Source organism: Staurois parvus, unplaced genomic scaffold, assembly GCF_062004578.1.
Source record: "Staurois parvus isolate SC_StPar_1 unplaced genomic scaffold, SC_StPar_1.0 ptg002110l, whole genome shotgun sequence".
Taxonomy (NCBI): domain Eukaryota; kingdom Metazoa; phylum Chordata; class Amphibia; order Anura; family Ranidae; genus Staurois; species Staurois parvus.
The window spans coordinates 340,432-353,060 of NW_028319906.1; the positions used below are offsets into that span (position 1 = coordinate 340,432).

Genomic DNA, 12,629 nt, shown 5'->3' on the forward strand with positions numbered 1-12,629 from the left:
CTCTGGAGCAACTACACTTTGCAGAGTGCACAGTCTATTGACCTTTACCCCCGGTTCACATCTATGCGGCCGTGCGGGCCGCATTTTGCACGGGCACGAGATCCCATTCATTTGAATGGACTCCCGTGCCCGTGACACGCAGGGAAGTCCCTGCACTTCTTTGGAAAACGCAGCCGAGGTTCCCAGTACGGTTGCATTTTCCAGTGCGGGCGGCGTGCCATTAGAACGAATAGCACCCGCCCGCGGGTCCGCATTCCTCTGTGCGGGTGGTGGATTTTCATGCGGATCCGCAGCGGCACCACCCGCACAGATGTGAACCATGGGGTCAGTCAATCAACCCCATTGGGGGGAGATTTACTAAAACTGGTGCATTTATAATCTGGTGCAGCTGTGCGTGGCAGCCAATCAGCTTCTAGCATCAGCTTGTTCAATTAAGCTTTGGCAATAAAACCTGGAAGCTGATTGGTTTCTATGCAGAGGTGAGCCTCATTTTGCACTCTCCAGCTTTAGTGACTAAATCCCATTGCGTCTCTGAAAACTTTATTCTTCAAAAAAAAAAAATGTGTATGTGCAATAAAAGTTAATAACTGGGCCTGTGTTTGCATTATTCAGATACATCATGGATAGAATCGTCCTCCCTAATATGGTTTTTTAACCCAAACACAAAACAAAAAAATTAATGCATTGCAGCTTATTAATCCTACAACATGGCGGCTGCATTAGTTTTCTTTTTTTTAGTCTTTCTTTCCTTTATTTTCACCTAGTGATCTAGCAATTAACACCCTTCCTGTCTTAGGCTGGCCATAGACGGGTCGTTTATTGGCCGAATTTTTGGCCGACAAACGAAAAATCGGTCGTTGCTGGCAGCGATGCTGCCACCAGGGACGGATTGACCATTTGGAAACTCGTGTACTGCCCGAGGGCCCGGGGTCAGTAGGTGCCCCAGATGAGATGCCCTTGGTACCTTTTTCATAGGCTTTATTGAGTCTGGGCAAGGACACAGTGGAACACAGGACACAGTGGACACAGTGGAACACTGATCGCTGTACGGGACCTCTGTGTGAGGTCCCGATCATGTGATCACTGATTGGCCAATCAGTGATCACATGCAGAGTAGTAAGCAAGATGTCACATCTGATATCATTGCTTACTACGTGTGAAATCTGTGAATGATCACAGAGGTCACATGGTACAGGGCTATTCACAACAGCCTTGTACCATGTGACAACTGTGACCAATCACAGCTCACACAGTAGTTTTCAGTGGCTGCAAGAATGCAGCTATAGAGAAGGAGAAATTATTGCTTTTACAGCCTTTATGGGTGTAAAAGCAATCAGTGTAAAAAAAAAAACTTCATCACCCCCACAAGTAGTACAGTGTCACCATGGTGACACTGTACTGCTAGGGGGACAGTATGTAGAAAAAAAAACATAAATAGTAATATAAAAAAAAAATGTTAAATTTTTTTTTTAAATTATAATTTTTGGGTATAAACTAATTTGGGTTATTTTTTTTTTTTACTAAAAAGATAACGGAATACATTTTGGCCAAACATAAAACACTTTTTTTTTCAAACTTGTTGGACTTTTTTCATTTATTTTGGACTTATTTAATTTACTTTTTTCATTTATATTTAAATAAATACATTTTTCATTTATATAGCAAAAAAAAATAAAAATCCCAGTGGTGAATAAATACCACCAAAATAAAGCTTTATCTGTCTCAAAAAAATGCTAAAAAATTCATTTGGGTACAGTGTTGCATGACCGCGCAATTGTCATTCAAAGTGTGATAGCGCTGAAAGCTGAAAATCGTCCTGGACTGGAAGGGGGTGAAAGTGTCCGGACTGGAAGTGGTTAATTCTGTATTTCGGTTCCGGTTTATTACTGCTTTCAGTCACGTACCTAAACAAGCTTTCTGCAAATGGGACACAAATACATGTCAACATTTTTTTTCATCTTTATCTCCACTTTTTGTGGATCGGTGACTCTGAAAGAGTTCAAACCAAATCATCAGCATCGGAGCAAGGCATCTAGCCTTCTTAAAAGGGAAAGGGGTTCAAAAAGGAACTGTAATGGCGCTGCTCCGAGTTGGAGATGAAAGGAGCCTCTGTGACCAAGCTCCCGGTGGGTGGGACGAAACGCGTCAGTCGGCTTGTCTGGAGCGGTGGCTGAGGCCATCCCACTCATCTCACTCCCAGAGCGGCCCATTCGGAACATCTATGGGGTTGATTTACTAAAGGCAAATAGACCGTGCACTTTCCAAGGGCAGTTGCACCAGAGCTTAGTAAATGACGCGAAGCTTCACTTTTGCAAAGAATGACCAATCATACGCAAGGAAAGTTAAAAAAAAAAAATTTTTTGCTTGCACATGATTGGATGATGGAAGTCACCTTATCTAACAAGTTCTGGAGCACATGCACTTTGCAGAGTGCACAGTCTGTTTGCCTTTAGTAAATCCACCCCATTATCTGCTCTTCGCCGCCATTTCAAGCTGCGGACAGGCGGACTGCAGTGTGCTCTAGTTAAGTCATCCGAAGGAAGTCAGCTGTGTTATCTCTATGGATGACATATTTCATCATTCAATTACATATGTGAAACATTATTGTTTAGGATTTATAGAGCCGGATGCACCTAGCACCATTACTAAAACATAACCTTTATTGAGACTCTATTACAATTCTCTATATTTTATTTGCGGTTCGTTTCATTCCTAAATCGAAATTTGGATGAAATTGTCGTTAATTGGAGATTCGGATGGATCCGAATTTGTGAATTACAATAGTAATGAAACCGAAATAACAAAACTAAATTTCATCCAAAATTCAAATCCCATTAACATCAAATTCTTATACAAAATCAAATTTGAAAACAAATAATGTGTGTATTAGTGTTAGAATATAGCCAGCTTTTGATATTCGAATTTCGAAAAGAATAGAATAAAACAGAATAGAAAATAAAAAATAGCATAAAATAGAATAGGAAATAAAAGAATAGAATAGAAAAGTGTAGACAGGGAAACACAGAAAATAAAATAGAATGGAAAAGAATAGAATGAAAAATAACAGAATGGAATAGAAAAAAAGAGAATAGAGCAAAGGAGAACAGAATAGAATAGAAAATAAAAGAATAGCATCCAAAATAAAGGAATAGAATAGATAATAATAGAATAGAAAAGAAGAGAACAGAATAAAATAGAATAGAAAAGAACAGACAATAAAAGAATAGAATAGAAAAGCGTAGATAGTGTAGCACAGAAAATACAATAGAATGGAAAAGAATAGAATGTAATATAACAGAATGGAATAGAGAAGAAGAGAATAGAGCAAAACAGAACAGAATAAAATAGAAAATGAAAGAATAGCATACAAAATAAAGGAATAGAATAGAACAGAATAGATAATAGAATATAATAATATAGAATAGAATAGAAAAAAAAACAGAAAATAATAGCATAGAAAATGAAAGAATAGATAACAATAGAATAGAAAAGAATAGTATAGAATAGAATAGAAAAGAACAGAAAATAAAAAAATAGAACAAAATAGAATAGAAACTAAAATAATAGAATAGAAAAGTGTAGATAGAGTAGCACAGAAAATAAAATAGAATGGAAAAGAATAGAATGTAGTATAACAGAATGGAATAGAAAAGAAAATAGTGGAGTAAAACAGAACAGAATAGAATATAAAATAAAAGAATAGCATACAAAATAAAGGCATAGAACAGAATAGATGTTAATAGAATAGAAAATACAATAAAATAAAATAAAAGAATAGAAAATAAAAGAATAGAATAGAAAAAAGTAGAATAGAGTTGCACAGAAAATAAAATAGAATGGAAAAGAATAGAATGCAATATAACAGAATGGAATAGAAAAGAAAATAGTGGAGTAAAACAGAACAGAATAGAAGAGAAAATAAAAGAATAGCATACAAAATAAAGAAATGGCATAGATAACAGAATAGAAAAGAATAGAATAGAATAAAATAGAAAGAATATAGCCATCTTTTGAAATTCAAATTTCAAATAGAATAGAATAAAACAGAACAGTATAGAATAGAATAGAGTAAAACAGAACAGAAAATAAAATAATTTAATAAAATAGACTAGAAAATAAAGGAATAGAATAGAAAAAATAGAATAGACTAGAATAATATCGACAGAATATAACCGTCTTCCGTAAATTTGAATTTCAAACAGAATAGAAGCAGCTATTCTTCGCGATGAATTCAGATGGATTCAATATTTTCGATTCGAATCCTTTGAATCCATTTGAAAAATTTGAATCGGGTCAAAAACAAACAAACGAAAATGAAAGGAAATTAATTTCGTTACAAATTCAATTGAACAAAATGAGTAACAAATGCGAAAACGAAACGAATTCTTTTGTTCTGCACGTCTGCTATATCTTCTACTAACCAAAGCCTCTGCACCGCATTCAGCCCCGTGTGCTGCCAAATATCAGGAGCTCTTCTCATTTTTCTTCTTTCTGAATGCTGATGACTCCTCTCTTCTCTCCTCCCTTCTATTTTAACACTCGGCCATATTATCTCTTCTAGAAGTCTTTCCAATGTTCTATTCAAATTTCAGAATTAAATCTCAGGAACATCTTCTTTTCCTCCTCCCTGCTTTGGGCTTTTCCTTCTAATCTTTTGTTCTTCGTTTCTCCCGCCAGTAAACCTTCTATCTCTTTCTTTCCAATAGTTTTAGAAACCCCTTCAGTAATTAATTTCCCGCAGTCATACAATTCATTATTAATACAGGATCAGATGTGCGTGTATAATATATATATATACACTATATTGCCGAGTATTGGGCCCGCCCTCCAAATCATGTGATTCAGGTGTTCCAATCCCCTCCATGGCCACAGGTGTATAAAATCAAGCACCTAGGCCAGGGGCGTATCAAGCGCAAGGCAAACAAGGCGTTTGTCTAGGGCAGTAATTTTTAGGGCACCGCCCCCCCTCCCCCTGAAGAGGGGACCCCTTGAGCAGTGAGCCAGCGGCGGACAGTAGGAAGATTGATGTGGGGGAGGGCAGTTGCAGAGCGACGATCCTGCACCTCTCCCTCCAGCAGCTGACAAGCCAGGACCAGGGGAATGCCTGGAGCAGGGAGAGAAGGGATGAAAGAGCCCGGAGGAGGTGAGCTGTGTTGTCTTCTGTGGGCTCTCCTTCCTGTAATCCATCCAGCAGATTACACTGACACTGATCACTGACAGATCGCATGGGACTGCACACCCCCCCCCCCCCCCCCCCTTCCTGCTGCACGGAGATCAGCAGCCCTTGGAGGGGGGTGTGGTCCCATAGGATCTGAGGGAAAGGGAGGAAAGAGAGAGGAGGGGGGGAAGAGAGAGAGAAAGAAAAAGAGGAAGAGAGAAATAAAGAGGGAGGGGGAGAAGGAGAGAGAGGGGGAGGGGGGGGGGGAGAAGGAGAGAGAGGGGGGAAGGGGGAGAAAGAGAGAGGGAGAGAGAGAGAAAGGGAAGATAGAATCATATATACATACACACACTTATTGAACTCTCTCGCTCTCTCATTGGGGGGGGGGGGGCGCAACATGTTTGCGTTGCCTAGGGCAGCACAACATCTAAATACACTACTGACCTAGGCATGCAGACGGCTTCTACAAACATTGGTGAAAGAATGGGTCGCTCTCAGGAGCTCAGTGACTCCAAGCGTGGTCCCGTGATAGGTGGCCACCTGGGCAATAAGTCCATCCGGGACATTTCCTGGCTACTAAATGTTCCACGCTCAACTGTTAGTGGGATTATAACAAAGTGGAAGCAACTGGGAACAACAACCACTCAGCCACCAAGTGGTAGGCAACGTCACATGACAGAGCGGGGTCAGCGCATGCTGAAGCGCACAGTGCGCAGAAGTCGCCAACTGTCTGCAGAGTCAATAGCTAAAGACCTCCAAACTTGGTGTGGCCTTCAGATGAGCCCAACAACAGTGCGTAGAGAGCTTCATGGAATGGGTTTCCATGGCCGAGCAGCTGCATCCAAGCCTTCCATCACCAAGTGCAATGCAAAGTGCCAGATGCCATGGTGTAAAGCACGCCGCCACTGTACTCTAGAGCAGTGGAGGCGTGTTCTGTGGAGTGACCAATCACGCTTCTCTGTCTGGCAATCCGATGGTCATGTCTGGGTTTGGCGGCTGCCAGGAGAACGGTACTTGCCTGACTGCATTGTGCCAAGTGTAATGTTTGGTGGAGGGGGAATTATGGTGTGGGGTTGTTTTTCAGGGGTTGGGCTTGGCCCCCTAGTTCCAGTGAAGGGAACTCTTATAGCGACATTTTGGACAATTTCCTACTCCCAACTTTGTGGGAAGAGTTTGGGGATGGCCCCTTCCTGTTCCAACATGACTGCCCACCAGTGCACAAAGCAAGGTCCATAAAGACATAGAGGAGCCAGTTTGGGGTGGAGGAACTTGATTGTCCTGCACAGAGTCCTGACCTCAACCCCATAGAACACCTTTGGGATGATTTAGAGCGGAGATTGCGAGCCAGGCCTCCTCCCCCGACATCAGTGCCTGACCTCACCAATGTGCTCCTGGAAGAACAGTCCCGATAGAAGCCAAGGGGACAATCCAGAAGCAGATTCAAAGTGGGTGAGCAATCATGATAGCGCCCAAAGTAATGACATGAATGAAGATCTGTAGGTCAAAGTGTTGCTTCTCAGTATCCTCATGGAGCAAAGAAGCTTCTGGCTTGTCTCCTTGGGTTCTCGCGGAGTCGTACTTCTACAGCTCCCGAGTGAGACTCTCCTGGCGATCACCATTTGGAAATACCATCAGATGTATTTTTAGCTGATTTATATTATACATGCATCGACTCCTGAAGAAGCGAACTAAGAGTCTCGAAACGCGTCGAGTATTTGGATGAAATTCTAATGTAATTATGTATTGACATCTGGATTGTATACAGTCAATTGTATATCCAATGGAAAGCATTAATCGGGATTTATTACAAATCAGCTCGTTACCATTTTATCCTGTTTTTGTAAGCAATGAGAAATGTATTCATTTATTTAATATTTATGTTGGAAACTAGTTATTGGTTGGTCGTGTTTGTTGTGCCTCATTTAATCACTTCCCGTCCGGCTGTTGTATATAAACGGCCGGATGGGAGCAGTGCAGGGGCGGGTGGCTGTTTATAAACGGCCTCCCCGCCCCCTGCTTGTGCGCACTCCCTGGGAGCGCGCAGCACCGCGATCTAGTGCCAGCTGTGTCCTCCGGACACAGCAGAATACCAATCGTTGTACGGGACCTCTGTGCGAGGTCCCGATCATGTAATCACTGATTGGCCAATCATCAGCTGGATCCTGGGGCTTTAACTGTTGATCCAAAATCAGCCAGAGTTTCCCCTTAACCACTTCCCATCTGACCGTTGTATATAAACAGCCGGAGGGTGGCAGTGCAGGGTCGGGTGGCCGTTGACACAGTGGAATACCGATCGTCGGACGGGACCTCTGTGCGAGGTCCCGATCATGTGATCACTGATTGGCCAATCAGTGGTCACATGCAGAGTAGTAAGCAAGATGTCACTTGTGACATCATTGCTTACTATGTGTGAAATCTGTGAATGATCACAGAGGTCACATGGTACAGGGTTATTCACAACAGCCTTGTACCATGTGACAAGCTGTGACCAATCACAGCTCACATAGTATTTCTCAATGGCTGCAGGAATGCAGCCAGAGAGAAGGAGAAATGATTGCTTTTACAGCCTTTATGGGTGTAACAGCAATCAGTGTAAGAAAAAAAAAAATCTTCATCACCCCCCACAAGTAGTACAGTGTCACCATGGTGACACTGTTCTGCTAGGGTGACAGTATGTAAAAAAAAAAAACATAAATAATAATGTCCCCCTTTGTAATGTATAGCGCTGAGCGAACTATCGGCGCTTTATAAATACTGTATAAGAAAAATAATAATAATAATATAAAAAAAAATAAAAATGTAAAAAAAAATTTAGAAAAATTATAATTTTTGGTTATAAACTAATTTGGGTTATTTTTTTTTTTTTTTTACTAAAAAAGTAATTGAATAAATGTTGGCCAAGATTTATGAAGAAAGATTATTTATTAGCAAAATGTTATAAGAAAAACACTTTTGTTTTTGAAACTTTTGGACTTTTTCATTTTATATAGCAAAAAAAAAATTAAAAATCTCAGTGGTGAATAAATACCGCCAAAATAAAGTTTTATCTGTCTCAAAAAAATGCTAAAAAACTCATATGGGTACAGTGTTGCATGACCGCGCAATTGTCATTCAAAGTGTGATAGCGCTGAAAGCTGAAAATTGGCCTGGAGAGGAAGGGGAGTCAAAGTGTCCGGACTGGAAGTGGTTAAGGTCCCAGGCAAGGGTGGACTGACAACTCACGGGACCCCCCAGACAATAGGAGATCATGGGGCCCCTGTGTCCTTACCTACACTCAAACCACTCCCAAAAAAGCCTGTGAAAGGTACCAGGGGCATCTCATGGGGCCCCTTACTGACCCCGGGCCCTCAGGCAGTGTCCGAATGGTCAGTCCGCCCCTGGTCCCAGGACAAATTAATTGGTCGTATGAAGTTCCATAGGACAGGTTTCCTTTTTCATTTCGCTAAGTAATTCTGAATCTGCTGATGGTTTTGAAAATGTATTTATGTATGCATTTATTTATGCTGATCTCTGTGTTTTCGCATGAGCAGCAATAAAAAAAAAGAAGAAAAAATAAAAAGGTGTGCTGTAATCAGTGGAGCCGCGAGATTGTCCCTGTGACAGGACTAACAATGACTTAATTGTTTCCAGGTAATTGTTTGCAGTATCTCATCATACACAGCTCTGCTTTGCTTTGATATAAGTAATCAATATCCAATGGTCATCAAATTGTAATGTGGCTGGTTCGTTCTCGCTATGAAATGAAATGTTCGCTTTTGTTTTTTGCAGATCTTTGGGTTCTAAGAAAAAACAAGGCCCAGTGTGATCCATTGGCAATGAACATGGGATGCAGCCAAAGTGCTGGTTCCCCATGAAAGATAACTAATCAACTGAACCGCATGTCACACAGACAGTGGGGACAATTCACTAAAGGTGACCAAAATTATTATTATAATACAGGATTTATATATTATTATTATTATACAGGATTTATATATTATTATTATTATACAGGATTTATATATTATGATTATTATACAGGATTTATATATTATTATTATTATTATTATTATTATTATTATACAAGATTTAGATATTATTATTATATAGGATTTATATATTATTATTATTTATTATTATACAGGATTTATATATTATTATTATTATACAGGATTTAGATATTATTATTATTCAGGATTTATATATTATTATTATTATACAGGATTTAGATATTATTATTATAATACAGGATTTATATATTATTATTATTATACAGGATTTATATATTATTATTATTATACAGGATTTAGATATTATTATTATACAGGATTTAGATATTATTATTATTATACAGGATTTAGATACTATTATTATTATTATTATACAGGATTTATATATTATTATTATACAGGATTTAGATATTATTATTATTATTATTATACAGGATTTAGATATTATTATTATTATTATTATTATTATTATACAGGATTTATATATTATTATTATTATTATTATTATTATTATTATTATTTTTATTATTATACAGGATTTAGATATTATTATTATACAGGATTTATATATTATTATACAGGATTTATATATTATTATACAGGATTTAGATATTATTGTTATTATTATTATTATACAGGATTTAGATATTATTGTTATTATTATTATACAGGATTTATATATTATTATTATTATTATTATACAGGATTTATATAGCGCCAACAGTTTGCACAGCGCTTTACAATATAACGGGAGACAATACAGCTCAATACAAGAAGGATAGGAAGGCCTGATCCCGAGACCTTACAATCTAGGAGGGAGGGGCTAGTGGTACAAAGGGTAGTAACTGTGGGGGATGGACTAGTAGGAGTAGAAGATTCCATTATTAGCTGAGGGCAGGATAGGGTTCCCTGAAGAGAGAGGTTTTCAGAGATCACCTAAAAGTGAGCAGAGTAGGCGATAGTCTGATAAATTGGGGTAGAGAGTTCCAGAGGATGCGGGAAGCTCTAGAGAAGTCCTTGAGATGAGCATGGGAGGAGGAGACAAGGGAGCTAGAGAGCAGGAGGTTGTGGGAGGAGCGGAAAGTTTGGGTGATATTTGGAGACAAGATTGGTGATGTAATTTGGGGCAGAGTTATAAATGGCTTTATATGTCAGTGTTAGTATTTTGAATTTTATCCGTTAAGCAATGGGAAGCCAGTGGAGGGATTAGCAGAGAGGGGTGGAGGTCAGTGGAGGAATTGGCAGAGAGGGGTGGAGGACACTGAGTGGAGGTCAGTGGAAGGATTGGCAGAGAAGGGTGGAGGACACTGAGTGGAGGTCAGTGGAGGAATTGGCAGAGAGGGGTGGAGGACACTGAGCGGAGGTCAGTGGAGGGATTGGCAGGGAGAGGTGGAGGACACTGAGTGGAGATCAGTGGAGGGATGGGCAGAGAGGGATGGAGGACACTGAGTGGAGGTCAGTGGAGGGATGGGCAGAGAGGGATGGAGGACACTGAGTGGAGGTCAGTGGAGGGATTGGCAGGGAGAGGTGGAGGACACTGAGTGGAGATCAGTGGAGGGATGGGCAGAGAGGGATGGCTGATACAGAACAGTTAGTAAGGTGGATGAGTCTGGCAGCAGCATTCATAACCGCATGCGTGAAGTTGGTCACGTGACCACATATCGCGTGCGATGCTGGAAATGTAGATTCGCTATTGCTAGTATGTGATATTTACCGCAAATAGCAAAACCGCTCGGCGAGTATCGCATAAAAAGACCTTAATGGTCGATTCACAGGCAGAAATAAATAATTAAATGCAGGCGGTATGTGTTGGGAACTGTCAGCAACGGTCGTGGTTGTTAAGGAGTGAGCGGCCGCCGCGTCCTTAACAACCTATGAGCAGGGCCCTTGCTAGATTATTTTGCGCCCTAGGCAAGACCAGCTACGTATACCCCCCTTAAAAAAATAAAGCTTTACCTGTAGTTCTTCTTTGCTCCTTCTACCGCACATCCTCTTTCCCTTCACATTTTCCACCCAAGCACAAATCCTCTCCCCAAAATCCCACCTCCTAGCAAAAGTTCCCCTAAATCCCCCCTCCTAGCACAAATCCCTCTAAATCCCACCTCCTAGCATAAATCCCACCTCCTAGCACAAATTCCCCTAAATCCCGCCTCCTAGCATAAATCCCTCCTCCTAGCAAAAATCCTTCTAAATCCCCCCTCCAAGCACAAATCCCCCAAATCCCACCTCCTAGCATAAGTTCCCCTAAATCCCCCCTCCTAGCACAAATGCCTCTAAATCCAGCCTCCTAGCATAAATCCCCCTTCCTAGCACAAATCCCTCTAAATCCCGCCTCCTAGCATAAATCCCTCCTCCAAGCACAAATCCCTCTAAATCCCGCCTCCTAGCATAAATCCCTCCTCCAAGCACAAATCCCCCTAAATCCCTCCTCCTAGCGGAAATCCCCCTCCTAACATAAATCCCACCTAGCACAAATCCCCCATCCTAGCACAAATCCCCCTAAATCCCACCTCTTAGCATAAATTCCCCTAAATCCCGCCTCCTAGCACAGATCCCCCTAAATCCCACCTCCTAGCACAAATCCCCCCAAATCCCGCCTCCTAGCACAACCCCATCCAAATTACCCTTCCCAGCACAAATCCTTCCTCCTAGCACAAATCCCCTTTCCTAGAACAACCCCTCCCAATACTCCCCCCCCCCCCCCCCCCCAACACACACACATACAAATTTACCCAATCCCCCTCCCTAACAAATCCCCTCAATCTCCTCTCCTAGCACAGATTTCCTCCCAATCACCCCTTCTAGCACAAATCCTCCCAATCCCCCCCCCCACCACCAGTCCAGTGGCCATGGCTGTGCCCTAGGCAGCAGTGAGCCCTAGGCAGCTGCCTAGTTTGCCTAGTGATAGCACCAGCCCTGCCTATGAGTCATCAGCTGTCAGCGGGGTTCTCCACTGACAGCTGGATGTAAAAAAAAAGAATTACCAGCAAGTAAAAATGAAGCAAAAAAAGCGGCATGGGATTCCCCTTCTCATTCTATCCAAGCCCGTTGGTTCTGGAATGGATTTTGAAGGGATCCCCCATGCCAAAATAAAAAACAAAATGGCATGTCATCCTCCTCAAAATCCATACCAGACCCGAAGGGCTTGGTACAGATGGGGGGGAGAACCCCACGCTGTATTTTAATTAATTTAATTTATAATTGCCGGGAATTCTTTTTTTTTACATTCAGCTGTCAACAGGGAACCCGCTGACAGGTGATACATTACCGCATGTTTTCACCACTAAAATACCGCATGACTTAACCACTTCCTGTCCGGACACGTTCACCCCCTTCCTGTCCAGGCCAATATTCAGCTTTCAGCTCTATCACACTTTGAATGACAATTGCGCGGTCATGCAACACTGTACCCATATGAATTTTTTGCATTTTTTGAGACAGATAAAGCTTTATTTTGGTGGTATTTATTCACCACTGGGATT

At 41.1% G+C, this 12,629-nt stretch overlaps 1 long non-coding RNA gene across 1 annotated transcript in view; it reads left to right on the forward strand.

Moving 5' to 3' along the window:
- LOC149432789 (uncharacterized) overlaps window positions 1-10,264 on the forward strand; it is a 20,995-nt gene extending 10,731 nt beyond the window's left edge. The window contains exons 2-3 of the long non-coding RNA XR_016308968.1: window positions 8,927-9,070; window positions 9,852-10,264. This is a non-coding gene — a long non-coding RNA (uncharacterized LOC149432789). The remainder of the gene's footprint in view (window positions 1-8,926; window positions 9,071-9,851) is intronic.
- The last annotated feature ends 2,365 nt before the right edge of the window (window positions 10,265-12,629 follow it).